The sequence below is a fragment of the Vulpes vulpes genome, chromosome 11 (assembly GCF_048418805.1).
Source record: "Vulpes vulpes isolate BD-2025 chromosome 11, VulVul3, whole genome shotgun sequence".
Taxonomy (NCBI): domain Eukaryota; kingdom Metazoa; phylum Chordata; class Mammalia; order Carnivora; family Canidae; genus Vulpes; species Vulpes vulpes.
In genome coordinates this window covers 66,543,531-66,560,034 of record NC_132790.1, presented here as the reverse complement: position 1 = coordinate 66,560,034, position 16,504 = coordinate 66,543,531, and the positions used below count along the sequence as shown (strand labels likewise).

Sequence of the window (16,504 nt, the reverse complement as noted above, 5' to 3'; positions counted from 1 at the left end):
TGCTTGTTTCCTGGTTTATTAATTTCTCCTATACATCATTTTTTGTTTGGGTTGCATTCTGTGAAAAATCCTTATTAGTTCAATCTTGTAGCTTACGGATTTTTTTAACCATCTTGATAGTATAGATTGATTTTTTAAATTTCAGTGGTCAGATTGTAAATCTCCATGATATTCTATTGGTTCTTCTTAAAAAATGAATATTCTTCCACATCTTTCTAAAGTTATTAAATATTTTAAAATGCTCTCCTTTTCACTTTATTAAACTAATGTTTTATAGGTATTGAGTTCTCAACTGTGTATTTGAGGTTATGAACTGTCTGTTTACTTAAGCTTTTTTTTAAAATAAATTTATTTTTATTGGTGTTCAATTTACCAACATACAGAATAACACCCAGTGCTCATCCCGTCAAGTGCCCCCCTCAGTGCCCGTCACCCATTCACCCCCACCCCCTGCCCTCCTCCCCTTCCACCACCTCTAGTACTTAAGCTTTTCTCCATATATGGAAGGAGAAGTGGTGGGATAAAACTTCTGACCAGAGTGGGCCAGTAGCTGCTTTTGGGTAGTTACGACTTAGCCTCCTAAATTTTCTGTTTTACTCCCCCTCCCCCCGGCCCCCGGCATTGACTCTCTCTGTTCTATGTGACAACAGATATCTTTGTTGCTTCCTGACTGGCCCAAAAAGCGATGACCCTGTAGTGTTCTACTTTAGTACTCTAACCAATCACTCTCTTGGTTGTCCCAGATCCCACCTATATTCATTATCTGACATTTGTAGTGTTAACACACCCTTGGACCAACATCCATCTTTGTAGGAGTTTTCTTCTGTGCATGTTTTGGCTGTGGCTTCCTTTTCTATTTTCCCATCTATTTTCTCTCATGGAAGGATTCTTCATAGTGTCTGAAGATATGAGGATACTACTTTTGATTGTTATATTTTTATTATTTTAGGAGATATGACGATATCCTCTTTTGTAATTTTCAGGCCCTTGGGGTCGGATGAAAAGGCTAAGCATATATTCAGTCTTCCTTCTTGAACCAGTGAACAAGATAGCTACTACATTTTAAAAATTGTTTATTTTGATATAATTTTATACGTAAAGAAAAGTTTCATGAAGGAGAAAGAATTTCCAGTTACTTTATACTCAGCTTTCCCAAATATTCCTAAATGTTAATATTTGGAAATAATAATTTGGGAATATATATCAAATATATATTTGAGAATATATATTGAATCATTTAGGAATAAGTTATAGTGGTATCACTGAAAATGGCAAAAGAAAAAACTCTAAAAAAAATGTCCCTCCACTAAAGTAATGTTTAAACTGTCAAAAACTGTTAGAATAGTATTTTTGAAAATACAGACTCTAATTTTAGAATCTCATAAAAAGTGGACAATACCTAGAAGAATGCTTAATAAAGAAAGAAGCTGCCAATTTCAGTAAGCAAGCCATGTGACATTTTTAATTACCTACTGTATTAGGGTTCTCCAGAGATGTAGAACCGCCATATATATATATATATATATATATATATATATATATATATATATATATATTCTAAGGAACTGGCTCATGTTACTGTGGAGAGTTGGTAAATCCACAATCTGAGGGGATAAGCCAGTGGATTAGAGACTCAAAAAAGAGTTGCGTTTCAAGTCCAAAGTCTGCTGGAAAAATTCCTTCTTGCTTGGGGCAAGCCTTGCTTGGATCAGCCTTCAGCTGATCAGATGAGGCCCACCCATGTTATGCTTTACTTCATCATCAATTTAAATGTTAATCTCATCCAAGAAACATCTTCACAGAAACACCCAGAGTAATATTTAACCAAACATTTGGGTACCCTGGCCCAGCCAAGTTGATACATAAAACTATCACACCCACGACTGTCCCCCATTTCCCAGCTTACAGGTAGCAGTGGGGATAGCACCTTGCATTCCTGATGCAGCTTTCTGGTGCCAGAAGGGTTGACCACACACACCAAAGAATACAGCCTTTCAAAGAGTAAGTTACAGACATGAGCCCTCTCTATCCCTTGATACTTCAGTGTGCATTTCCAAAAACAAGGAATTGTTTTTATTACGTGACCGTAACATAGTTTCAAAATCAACAACTTAGCTTTGATGAAATACTATTACTATATGGGTACATTTTAAAGACTCTTGTTACATATTGCAAAATTTCACTATCAGAGTTTGTACCAATTTACACTTTTGTCAGTAGAGTATGGTAATTTCCAGTAATTCTTTATCATTTTAAAATTGTGGATTTCTATGGTTTTAAACTTTGCTGAATTGATATGTACCTCTTCAGATTCATTCCAGTAGAGCCCCTATGTCTTTTTTTTTTTTAATATAGATCTCATCTCCCTCTGTATTTTGATTTTTCTTTTTCTTCATGAAATCTTCCTAAGAATAAAAAATAAAACACAAACTCCAACTGTGGGAGTATTCTAAACTTCACTGTTCCTAGTACAAAAGCATTTTTATCTATTACTGTTCTCTATTATATACACTTATTTTTTAAAGCCATTAATCTTTACAACCCCTCTATGACAATAATTTTGGAGATAAAATCATCAGAGGTTAAATGACTTTCCCAAAGTTAATACAACCAGTAATTGGTAGACTTCGGACTTTTCTTAGACTCTCTGACTTTAGAGCTGATACCACATTGAACTGGTTAGGTGGGAAGGACAGTGACAAACTCTATCAACATTTGCCAAAGGGAATTCATATCTGCTACATTTAATTGTCTTGAAGATAGTGATAAAAGCATCTTTTGTGAGAAATGATACAAGGTATCAGATTGAAGGCTCTGGATGAGGATCAAAAATGAGGAGTGCTGGATGTTAATGATTGACAAGAAATGTAACTTTTAGTGTAATATGATTGCCAGGTTAAGGAAGATTATGTATGAACTGAAGACAGAATAATGGTGAACACCTATAAAGCAAGTAAGGCTTAGCAAGTGTTCAGAGCAGGCGAGACTTAATAACACAGATGTGATGGAAGGGGTCTAATGAAATTTGGACTCTGATAAATCGTTAAAAAGAACAAAGCACAGGAGCTAATAATACAGCTGGAGGAATAAAGAATTATTGAGGAAGAACAACCAGAATGCAGAAATCAAGAAACACTAAAGCAGGACAACTTTTAGAAATCTGGCCTTATTCTCCTTACATTACAAATAAGAACACTGAGGCCCTCTTGAGATTACAGAGCTAACAAAGTTGCATAACAAAGATTAGAAACTACATTTTTGATGCCAGGTCCTGATTATCTTCTAGTGCCTCTTGAATATTATGAAATTATAATCCATAACATTAAAATTATCTTATTACTTCAAATTCTCATTGGAAATAGATTCAGTATTGCAGTCTTATAATCAGTGGTTACAGTGAGATATTATCCAGAAAATATAAGTGATGAAAATTGAAATTATGTTACTAAAATGCCTTAAGTCTAAAGACCTTGATACCAATATTATTACTTTTCTCCAACCCAAAAGAGCGGCATCATCTGGAGTAGTTTGTGGTTAAAAATGGAAACACTTCCTATACAACAGTTTTGGAAAACAAAAGAATAATGACAACTTTTTTCATTTGGAAGAACAATCATTATTTTTCTCATTCACATACAAACAATAAAAACAATTTCTGTTACAAGCCGTCATTTATCTTCATTCTTATTCCGTATGTATTTTTTCACAGTGTCTCATTAAATTCTCATATTGTTCAGAACTCCTTGGATATGTTGTAATTTTACCATCTGGGATTCATCAGTCACAAAATACATATACATTGTAATAAAAATGGATGCTTCACAAGGGTTCATATTGGCTATAGTCCATCTTAAAGGCCTTTGTTCTGTTAAACAATAGAACTGTGTAATATTTCAATTCAAGAACAGTTGATCTTATGTCTTAATTTTTTCAGACTCTACTATAACATTCTAAAATAACGTTCATGGAATACACAAATCTTTGGAGAATCTATGTCAAATCTATGTGGACTTTTCTGATTTTCTTTTAACTTACAAATTTTACTTTAATGCTACAAATACCTATAATAGTAATTATGCTGCATACAGTTGTTTAGGACTGTTTATTGGGGTTCTGCAGACCTCGGTGGTCCCTTTAATTTAATAATTTAATTTAATTTAATTAGTAATGCATTGCAATGCATTATTACAAATAAAAAATTGCTCACTAATCTCTTTCCCATCTGTTAGCTAGTTCCAGATGCTCCTCAGAAATATAGATGACATTGAGCAAAATTAGGGAAATGCTAGGAAAAATTCCTGCATGTAAATTATTTAGGTATTTGGGTGGGGATCAGAAAACAGTGTTTCCATCATCAACTCCTTCACTGCAGGAGATAAAAAATAATGTGTCTGCCCTCAGAGAGCTCACAATTTAATGATGGGAAGTATGCAGTAACACTCTGATATGAACCAGGATGCTATAAATGCCAGAAGTTAAGGAAAACCCAGCAGGGAGAAATTGCAGCTGGTTGGGGATATCTAGAAAGACTTCTTGAAAGAGATGGTATCTAAAGTGGATCTTGAAAGTTGGCACTTTACAGATGAAGGTAAAGAGGATAACATGAACAAAGGTATGGAGGCAGACACATTTGGTATGTTTGGAAAATATAAAATAATGTAAGTTGGTGCAGTTTGAAAGGCTAATAGAAGTAATACTAGCAACCATTTAATGAGCACCTACTGTGTGCTCTGCTTCTTCCTACATATCCTATATGCATTATTTTTTTAACTTTAAGAACACTATGAGGCAACTGCTAAGTATTATTATTATTACCAATTTTTAAATGAAAAGATATTAAATGATTTGCCCAAAGTTAAACAGCTTTTAAGGTGATGGTCTTAGCTCTTAATCTAGGTCTGACCGGTAGTGGTAAAGTCTATACTCTCAACCACTATAATACAAAGTTATATTGTGGAGATTTCAGATATAAAGTGAGGACTTTATTTCCAATTATGTTAGCAATGGAAAACAATAAATATTTTTTTCAGCAAGAGAACCGATTATTAGGAGTTTCTAAGATTAACCTATTATCAGTGAGTTGAATAAATGTGAGGAGAGAGAGAGAGAAAGTAGACCGGCTGGTGGTAGGCTTCTTAGAGCAATCTGAGTGAGCTAATGAACTGAGCTGAGTTTAGGGGACTGAAAAGGTGGGAACATAACACAGTGATTCTTTAAAGTGTTTAAGTTGTAACAAAATGACAGATATTTAAATGGAGGGGAGGAGGAAGTAGACGTTTCAAAGGTAACCTTGGGTGAAATTCAAGCCTAAGTAGCAATAATGGGGAAGAGAAACTTCTGAAGGAAAAGAAAACTCAATTTGCCCCAGGTTGAGGGTGCCTGAGAAGCATCCAAGCGACAGTGTCAAAATTACTTGGAATGTAGGTGGGAAAGTGAGACTTGGGATAGAGATTTGGCAGCTATTTGCAAGGAGAGAGTGTCAAAGCTCTGCAAGTCAACTCCCTAAGGAAGAGAATAGAAAGAGAAATTTGAAGACAGACTTTAAGAAAGGCCTACATTTAAGGACTAGGGGGAGAAAGAAGAACTAGTCAAAGAATCAGTAGTGGTTAAACATTGAAGAACAATCCTTTGACTAGGTGATAGAAAAATCTCTGGTCTCCTTTAAAAGAAACATTTGGCAAAAGCCAGATGGTCAGTCATTTAAGAGTAAGTAGATGCCTAGGATTTCTGGCAAGTAGTTGATACTCTTGACTTTCTGTCGTGTGACTCTAGAACTTTTCTCTAGAGAAACAGACCCATACTTCAAATTGCCTATCTCTTAGACTCACAAGCATCTTAAACTCAAGACCAAAAAGAATATATTATTCCTATTCCCCAAAACTTAAATTTGCTCCATATCTATGTCCTCTATTTGATTATTAAACTATTTGATTATTAAATCTATTCAATTGACTGCACTGTGTTAGTTTTTCTTTTCTTTTCTTTTTTTCTTTTTTTTTCCCTAAACAGAAATCTTAGGTTCATCTGCCACTATCCTCCCTTCCTTATCACTAGGAACCTTCCACTTCGAAAACCAACATACAGTTGATTATTGTTATAGACTAGGTGTTTGTATCTCCTCAGAATGTGATGGTGTTAGGAAGTGGAGCCTTTGGGAGATGAGGGCAGAACTCTCATGAATGGAATTAATGCCCCTCTAAAAGAGACCCCAAGAAATGCCTTGCCCCTTCTACCATATGAGGTTAGTTTTGCTTTTGCAAAAAAGCAGCCATCTATGAACAAGAAAGGGGCTTTCACCAATGAATCTGCCAGTGCCTTCCTCTTCGAGTTTCCAGCCTTCAGAACTATGAGAAATAAATTTCTCTTATCTCTAAGTCACTTAGTCTATGATACCTTTGTTATAGTGGCCCAAACACATGAAGACAGAAATTGGTACCGAGAATGGAGGAGTGCTATTCTAATGAACACCTAAAAATGTGGAAGTGACTTTGGAACTGAGTAATGAGTAGAGAAGTTGGAAGAATTTTGAGGTTCATGCTAGGGAAAGCCTACGTTGTAGTGAACTAATAGCACATTAAGAGTGATTTTAGTGAGAGCCCAGAAAGAAAAGAGCTATAAAGAAAGCTTCAATCTTAGAAAATACCTTGTAACTTGACCAAAACTTTATTTGAAATATGGTAAAGTCCATTCTGATTAGATCTCAGATAGAAATGAGGAACATGCTATTGGGAGAGAAAAGGCCATTCTTGTTATAGAGGGCAAAGAACTTGGCTGAATTGTGTACATGTCCTAGTGTTTCATGGAAGGTAGAACTTTTGAATGATGACACTGGATATTTGGCTGAAGAAATATCCAAGCAAAGTGTTGAAATTGCAGCTTAGCCTCTTTATTATAGTGAAATGCAAGAGAAAAAAATAATTATTCCATCAAAAAGGAAGCAGAACTTAAAAGATATGGAAAATTTTCAGCCTATCCATATTAAAAATAATGAGTGAACTGTTTGGGAGAGAATACAGAATGTGGCCAAACAACTATCTGGTAAGGAAATTAGCCATCTAAACTGACTTTAGGAGCTATTATTCATGACAATGGAAGAAGGCAATTTGGAGATCATCTGGTCTGCCACCCCAGTTATAGGCCCTGAGCATAAAGGCCTAGGAGTCAGAATGATTTCAGAGGAGGGGCCAGGGCACTTGTGGGACTGTGGCACCTACTGCCTAGCCTTCCCTCAAGGACTTCCACTCCCTGCATTTGTGCCAAGCTCCTCAAATGCCACAGGTCCAGTTTTAGCGAGTCCCTGTGGTGCAGATTGCAGCAGTAGTCACCTTACCAGAGGGTATAGGCAGAGGATTTGCTGCATCCATGTGGTGCTGCCCACTTGGTGCCATCTCTGCCAGGGCACAAAGTACACAACCCATGAGATCATGACTACTTCTACCTAGATTTCCTGGTACATGACCCAGGCAGAAAATCCCTGAGGCAGAATCACTCCACTGTGGTTCTGTGGAATCAGTGGAGCTGTGAGGCTGGGACTGCCTTCATGACCAGGAGCCACCTTCAGGCAATACCAGCCTTGGAGAGCCACAGGCATGTGATTTTAACCTTTGAGACCTATGGTGTAGACTGCTCCAAGCAAACTCAGAGAGTTGGGGGCTACCCAAAGCAATGGAGGCAAGACCATGTATAGCCTTTGGTACATTTTGTATTACCCTTTGCTACATTTGTCCAGTATTTTGTGGAACTTAGTTTTATATGTTTCTCTCTGAACTCAGTAAGAGAGATTGTTTCTTGTTCAGCTTTTGTTCACAGTCCTGAAATCCATGCCTGACATTTAGTAGAAGCTCGCTTTATGTTTGAATTAATGTTCAAAGTCAGTCATTTATTCAACAAACATTTATTGAGTATCAAGTGTGTAATACACTACCAGGAGCTCAGTATAGGGTAGTACGTAGTACTCTTACTATCCCTAGATAAGGGACCAAAGGTTTAGAGTGGTTAACCCATTTGTCTATTAAAAAGTGGTAGAGCTATCTGACTGAAAATTGAGTGTCTGTGACCATTCATAACTATTACCTTGGATGAAGGAATAAATAATGTACAGCTTGAACTTAAGACTGTATAATTTCGGATGGCTGTCTTATGTTTTTTATTTTCAAATTTAATTTTTAAATTTTCTTCTGATTTCTGTAGTTCAATGTTAGCTAAGTCATGAAATCAAAAATTAGAAGTCCTGTAAAGCAAGTGTTAATGCTTAGCATAGCTTCTTATTTGTCAATATCTTTATAATCTACAGTGTAAACTACTTAGGCATAATTTTATAGGGACCCATTTAAAGACCCTAGAAAGGGTCACCTGGGTGGCTCAGTGGTTGAGCGTCTGTATTTGGCTCAGGTCATGATCCCAGCCTGAGTTCCGCATCAGGTTCTCCACAGGGAGCCTGCTTCTCCCTCTGCCTATGTCTTTGCCTCTCTGTGTGTGTCTCTCATGAACAAATAAATAAAATCTTTAAAAAAAATAAAAAATGAAGACCCTAGAAGTTTCTGATGGTGCCTGGGTAGCTCCTGTCATGATCCCAAGGTCCTGGGATAGAGCCCCACATCAGGCTCCTTGCTTTTCCCTCTCCCTCTGCCCCCTAACCCCCACTCATGTGTGCATTCTCTCTCTCTCAAATAAATACAATATTTTTTTAAGACTCTAGAAGTTTCAAAACCACATTGTCTTTCCCTCTTCATTTGCATCTTCTGTATGTGATAGTAATTTTAAAAACCAGCGAAGTATTTGAGAAGAGGTAATAGAGATCATGAAAATCTGGTTTGAAAAGAATAAGTGTTTTGTAATCTGTATTATAAATTCTATTAGCCTGGATAAACTGTGTCAAATCTAAAATATGAAGAGGTTTAAGTTAGATGCAATTGAAAATGAGTATCACTATCATTTAAGTAATAATGACATTTCCTTAGTGTTAATTTATCTTCTCAACATTATCCACTGTGAGACCCAACTTTCTAAGAAAATCTGAAAACTTTATCTACCATTTAAAAGTAATCTTTTAATCCCCTTAACATTTTATAATAGGATATCATAATGGATTTTCCTAAGCTTTCCATTGAAATGGTACTACAAACTTAGAGTACTTTCTCCATTATTATAGTGGTCCGATAGTTGCAAGATGGACAAAATCCTAAGCAGTTGAGTGATAGATAGCAATCGTTTTTCACTTTCTTTTCTATCTCTTACACGTTAATTATTTACATTATTAGTGTTCTCGTCAATACGCTGTTTCTTTGTAGAAATATTTTAAAGTTTTCTGAGGAATAATTTAATCTAGATAACATAGTCCATAATCCTGTTCAACTAGTTAATTATAACTCGAATACATTGCAATATGGTAAAGGTAAATAGATAGCTAAAGAACACCTCTGTGAAGCACTCTTAGTTGTGGTACTGCCCACCTTTCCAGCAGGAGGCTTCACATCACTATTGAGAGATAGGACTTGCAAAAAAAATAAAAATTAAAAAAAAAGAGATAGGACTTGCTTATATATGATCTGAGTGAGGATTCTAATATCAATTTCATATTTAATATTATTAAGCCATATTTTTTATTATTAAATAAAAATAAATAGAAGTTCCTTGAATGAATATGTAATGGATAATCTTATTATTTCTAGAACTGTACCTAGCTCCTTGCCCTCAGTTTATTTGTTACACAATCTCTCAATACCTGCCTTAGACTTAGAATCTTCCATATCTTTCTTTTATTTGATTGGGGAGTTGATAGCTTTTCACACAGTAGCCAACATCATGTTCTCCTCCTACTATTTTCTTTGCAGCTAACTGTGGGGGCTTGTGGAGGATGGATGATTGTGTCCTGAAACATAAAACTCAAGGGCAGCCTTGACAGAAATAACTTTAACTTCTTCTGTTTTTGATGACTATATTTATGCTTCAATATTGTCAAAGGCACAAGATAAAGATGTCTGTTACTACTACTACTGTTTAATATTTTTCTAGAACCAATGTAAAAGTAAAGAAAACAAAATACGAAGGAATGTCAGCAAGATGCCAGAATAGTAGACTCTTGACTATCCTTCCTCCCATAGATGAACTGAATAAACAGCTACACACAAATCAATTCCTTTGAGAAAAATACAGAAATTAGTTGTGTGATTCCTGCACATCAGGTGACTAAGAAAATACACACATTGAAAGGAGTAGGAAATGTTGAGACTCACTCCTCCCATAAACTGGCTTAGCAATTTGTAATCAGGATGGAATTCCCAATTGCCAGCTTTTCCCTGAGGAGCAAAGGATTTGGACCACGTATCTAGCTCCCCAACTTTTATTGTTGTCAAACAAGGAACTGGCTCCCAAATCACCTAGCTCTGAAAGTCAATGGAGCTCAAAATTCATCAGTTCCTCAGAACCATATTAAACAAAGAGAAGGTTCTAAACAAAAGTGTGAGCACTTACCAAGACTATACAGTGGACTCAGTACAGAGAGAACAGACAAAAACACAAGGCTACCAGTTTCCCCTTTGAAGGGATTTGACTGCACATTTTTATAGCTGGTGCCTCAGGGTCGAGTTTCTTTTTCTTTCTTTTTCCATTGGTGGAGCTTCTAATCAATCAGCCTTCATCTGGAAGTTGACTGGGCTCCTCCAGGGGCCTGAAAATGTGGGCACCTCAGTAATTTGCTTTCCCCTCACTCCAGTGATGAAAACAAGTATCCACCTTCTCCCTGGAAAGAGCTCCTTCACACATCTAGCATCCCAACTTTTATACTGCCACCTAAGGGTCTGACTCCCAAATTGCCTAGCTCAGAGAGCCTGAAGGACTTGGCATTCACAAGTCCTCCTTTCCCACCAAAACCAAAGAGGCAGTTTTTAACAGATGTGTATGTATTTCCTGCTGCCATTCCCCACCCTTCGTACAGAAGGAACAGACAAAAACACAAGACTCCCAGTTTCTCCGTAAAAGGGATTTGACTACATAATTTCCCCAACTGCTACTCAGGGGTCAGACTTCTAATTATTCTGCATGTAGGAGCTTATGGGGCACATAATTAGTAGTCTTACAGAAGCCCGAAGAGATATGTGGGAATTTTCTGTGCCTTTTCTCTCCAACTCACCGCATTGACAAAACAGTGGAGATAAATGATTTTTCTGTCAGATTATTAATTCAGAATAATAGCCATAAAGATGCTCAGTGAAGTCATGAGAGTAATACATGAACAAAATGAGAATTTGAGCAAAGAGAAAATATATTAAAAAGCACAAAAAAGATAGGGCACCTGGGTGGCTCAGTCAGTTAAGCATCTGTACTGGCATGGAGCCTGCTGGGGAATCTCTCTCTTCTTCTCACTTTGCCCCTCCCAATCTCTCTATCACCCTCTTTAATTTAATTAATTAATTAATTAATTAACCTCAAAAGAATAAAGGTCATATAACAAATTTACAACTAATATACTCACTGGTCAAAAGCAGAAAGCTTTTCATCTAAGATCAGGAACAAGACAAAGGTGCCCATTCTCATCACTTCTTTTCAACTTAGTACTGGAAATCCTAAGCAGCACAGGTGTGCCTAGGCAGCACAGGCAAGAAAAAGAAATAAAAGGCATCCATATCAGAAAAGAAAAAGTAAAATTGTCTTTCAGGATACTTTATATATAAAAAACCCTTAAGACTCCACTCAAAAACTGTTAAAACTGATGAATGAACTTAGTAAAGTTACAGGACACAAAATCAACAAACAAAAACTGGTTGCATTTCTGTATACTAACAACAAACTATCTGAAAAAGAAATCAAGAAAACAATCTCATTTCTAAGTGCATCAAAAAGAATTAAATGCTTAAGAATAAACTTAACAGCCCACTTCCACCACTGTGGTTCAACATAGTATTAGAAGTCCTAGCCTCAGCAATCAGACAACAAAGAGAAATAAAAGGCAATCAAATTGGCAAAGAAGAAGTCATACTCTTACTCTTCATAAATGACATGATACTTTATGTGGAAAACCCAAATGACTCCACTCCACAATTACTAGAACTGATAAAAGAATTCAGCAATGTGGCAGGATATAAAATCAATGCACAGAGATAAATTGCATTTCTATACACTAACAATGAGACAGAAGAAAGAGAAATTAAGGAATTGATCCCATTTACAATTGCACCAAAAAGCATAAAATACTTAGGGATAAACCTAACCAAAAAGGTACAGGATCTATACTCTGAAAACAACAGAACACATATAAAAGAAATTGAGGAAGACGCAAAGAGATGGGAAAGCATACCATGCTCATAGATTGTAAAGTAAATATTGTTGAATTGTCTGTGTTATCCAGAGCAGTCTATGCATTAATGCAATCCCTGTCAAAATAAGACACATTTCAAATCTGTAATCATCAAGGTAGTATGGTACTGGCACAAAAACAAACAGATCAATGGAATTGAATAGAGAACCCAGAAATGGACCCTCAACTCTATGGTCAACTCATTTTTGACAAAGCAGGAAAGAATATCCAATGGAAAAAGGATAGTCTTTTCAATAAATGGTGCTGGAAAAATTGGACAGCCACATGTAGAAGAATGAAATGGGGCGTTTTCTTACTCTATACACAAAGATAAACCTAAAATGTATCAAAAACCTAAATGTGAGGAATCCATCAAAATTCTAGAGGAGAACACAGGCGGCAACCTCTTTGACCTTGGCCACAGCAACTTCTTGCTAGATATGTCTCCAAAGGCAAGAGAAACAAAAACAAAAATGAACTACCAAGACCTTGTCAAGATAAAAAGCTTCTGCACAGCAGAGGAAGCAGTCAACAAAACTAAAAAGCAGTAGGGGGAAGCAAAATGGTGCCTCATTTCATCTGGTCCCCCCAAATTTAGCTAGATAATTTTCAAACCATCCTAAACACCTATGAATTCATTTAAAAGGCAACCTACAGAATGGGAGAAGATATTTGCAAATGACATATCAGATAATGGCTAGTATCCAAGATCTATAAAGAACTTATCAAACTCAACACCCAAAAAACAAGTAATCCAGTCAAGAAATGGGCAGAAGACATGAACAGTTATTTCTCCAAAGAAGATATACAAATGGCCAGCGGACACATGAAAAAAACATGCCCTGTCACTTGCCATCAGGGAAATACAAATCAAAACTATGATGAGATACCAGCTCACAGTAGTCAGAATGGCTAAAATTAACAAGACAGGAAACAACAAATGTTAGAGAGGATGTGGAGAAACGGGAACCCTCTCGCACTGTTGGTGGGAATGCAAGTTGGTACAGCCACTCTGGAAAACAGTATGGAGGTTCCTCAGAAAGTTAAAAAGTTAAAAAGAGAGCTACCCTATGACCCAGCAATTGCACTACTAGATATTTACTCCAAAGATAAAAATACAGTGATCTGAAAGAGCATCTTTCAGATGCATCTCAGTGTTTATGGAAGCAATGTCCCAAATAGCCAGACTGTGGAAAAGCCGAGATGGCTATCAACAGATGCATGGATAAAGAAGATGGTGTGTGTGTGTGTGTGTGTGTGTGTGTGTGTGTGTGTGAAATGGAATATTACTCAGCCATCAGAAAGGATGAATATTTACCATTTTTATCAACATGGATGGAACTGATGGATATTATGTTGAGTTAAATAATTCAATCAGAGAAAAACAATTACATGGTTTCACTGATATGTGGAATATAAGAAACAATGCAGACAATCATAGGGGAAAGGAGGGAAAACTGAACAAGAAATCATCAGAGAGGGAGAAAAACCATAGGAGACTTAACTATAGGAAACAAACAGGGTTGCTGTTGGGGAGGTGGGTGGGTCGATGGGGTAATTCAATGATAGGCACGTGATGTGATGAGCAACTGGGTGTTATATGCAACTGATTAATTATTGAACACTACATCTGAAATTAATGATGTACTATATGTTGGATAATTGAATTTAAATTTAAAAAAGAATTAACAAAGGAGGTAAGAGATCTGTACAGTGAAAATTATAAAACATTTATGAAAGAAATTGAAGACACAAATAAGTGGAAAGATAGCTCATGTTCATGGATTGAAAGAATTAACATTGTTAAAATGTTCATAGTACAACAAGTGATCTACACATTCAGTGCAATCCCTATAAAAATTCAAATGACATTTTTCACATAAATAGAAAAAAGGCATAAAATTCATATGGAATCATAAAAGACCCCAAATAGCTAAAGCAAGCTTGAGCAAGAAGTGCAAAGCTGGAGGCATTATACCTCCTTATTTCAAACCATATTACAAAACTATAGTAATCAAAACTGTATGGTATTGGCATAAAAACACACAGATCAATGGAACAGAGTAGAGAACTCACTTATATATAGCCAACTAATTTTTGACAGAGGCACCAAGAATACACAATAGGGAAAGGTTAGCCTCTTCAATAAATGATATTAGAAAATTGGATAGTCACATGCAAAAGAATAAAATTGGATCCTTATACTATACACAAAAATCAATTCAAAAGGGACTAATGACTTAAAGACTTGAAACTATAAAACTCTTCTAGAAAACATAGGGGGAAAGGTCATTGAGATTAGGATTTTCAATGATTTTTTGGATTTGACACCAAAGCAAATAGATAGGATTATATAAAACTAAAGTGTTTCTGCACAGGAAAGAAAATCATCAACAAAATTAAAAGACAACTTTTAGAATGGAATGAAACATTTGCAAATATATACTTGATAAGGAGTTAATATCCAAGATATGTAAGGAACTCTTACAACTAATAGAAATAATAGTAATAACCAAGATTTTAAAAAGACTGAAAATAAATTAACCAAGCAGCAACTCAAGAGAAAGGTAAGATCAACAAAGAATACCAAGAAAGTAGAGGAAGTATAGAGTGCCGCTATAATTAAATAGAACTCCAAAGAATAAATGGGGAGGCTCAAAAAAAGTACTGACAAAATAAGTGAAGAAAGAGGCGATATAAACAAATTTCAGAGTGAAGGAGAGACACATAATGAGAGACATAATAAATACACCAGGATTCTTAAAAGTATAACAATTGAGAATTCCTCCCTTAGGCAAACTTTCCAAAATAAAAGAGACATTCTTTACTTCATTTTATGAGGCTAATAATCTTGATATCAAAACCAGACAAAGGCAAAAAAGAAAATTGAACTCACCTGTAAACACATGTGTATAATCTTAAGTAATTTAATGAACTACATACAGCAATATATGTTAAAGAAAAAATTCTTGTAACAATCATATAGGGTTTACCTAGACTGCAAGTATGATTTATTATTATTAACTCATTATTACAACATAGCCAGTTAACAGACTTTAAAAAAAATCTTTATGTTTATCTCAACATACAGAAAAGCAATAGATAAAATTCAGCAGTACTTCATGTTTAATAACAACAACAAAAATCTCATAGTAAACTGGTCATTGAAGGGAAAAATTTTCAGGCAACTTTTTAATAGTCTCTACCAAAAATATACATATCTGACTTTATAGTCCAATAGTGGAAGCATTCTCTTTGAAATTAGAAAAAGATGTCTACTACATGGCTTCTATTCATTATTATGCCTGTCTTAGGCAACATAGTAAAAGATACAAGGATTGAAAATAAACAAACAAAATTGTTATACATACACACATGCATATTTATACCTAATGTGAAGTGAAATGCAAAACAATATCTTGCTCAGGGACAACTGGTGAATAACAGAGCCAGGAGTTCACACATAATTTGGCTCCAATGTCTGAACTCTACGACTTCTGCTATATTGTCCAGTGTCTCAGAGAATTGAGGAAAAGTGTGTTTACTTGAACTGCAATGTAGATTGCAGTCTTCTCAAAATTTCCTCACCAGTTAAATAATTAACCAGAAATTTTACATGAATATTATTAGCAAAATTTTGTATTTCTCTTCCAGTAGATATGGTTCTTCATGTTTTTAGACTTGTCCATTCTTTTGTTATAATAAATAGTGCCACAGTTAATATTGTTTGTGTCTTTGTATGTGTAGAATAGTTTCTTTTAAGTTTCACACCAATGGTATTATGTAAAAAATTGTAAACTATGGCTATGGCATATATTGGTAAACTTCTTTCTAAAACAATTTGTGGTGACCCTGGAATATGATAAGTGAGTTTCTAAATATATGATTAACTCATGAATTAAGAGCTTCTTTATATGGTGCTTATACTTGGATAGTAGTATTCTACTAACTCATGAATATGGTATATGGACGTCATTCTTTAAAATAGGTTTTTTATTGCAAAGTAAGTTAATTTTACTTTATTTTAGTTATATTATTTTTTGGTATTCACACAATTATTGAGGCTAGAAGTTAGGGGCTTAATCATATAATCCTAATGTTTTTATATGTTTAAAATTTTCATAATAAAAACCTCTGAGAAATGTTTTTTCCAAACTGCTTGAATTAATGGATAAAAGCTATATAAGTGAAACTATATAAGCAAAACAT

The 16,504-nt window shown here is 35.3% G+C and overlaps 1 protein-coding gene across 3 annotated transcripts in view; it reads left to right on the top strand.

Annotated features, from left to right (window-relative positions):
• The window catches only part of ZCWPW2 (zinc finger CW-type and PWWP domain containing 2), a 127,026-nt gene that overhangs the window by 15,707 nt on the left and 94,815 nt on the right, over nucleotides 1-16,504 (top strand). The gene's annotated exons all lie outside the window — the stretch shown is intronic.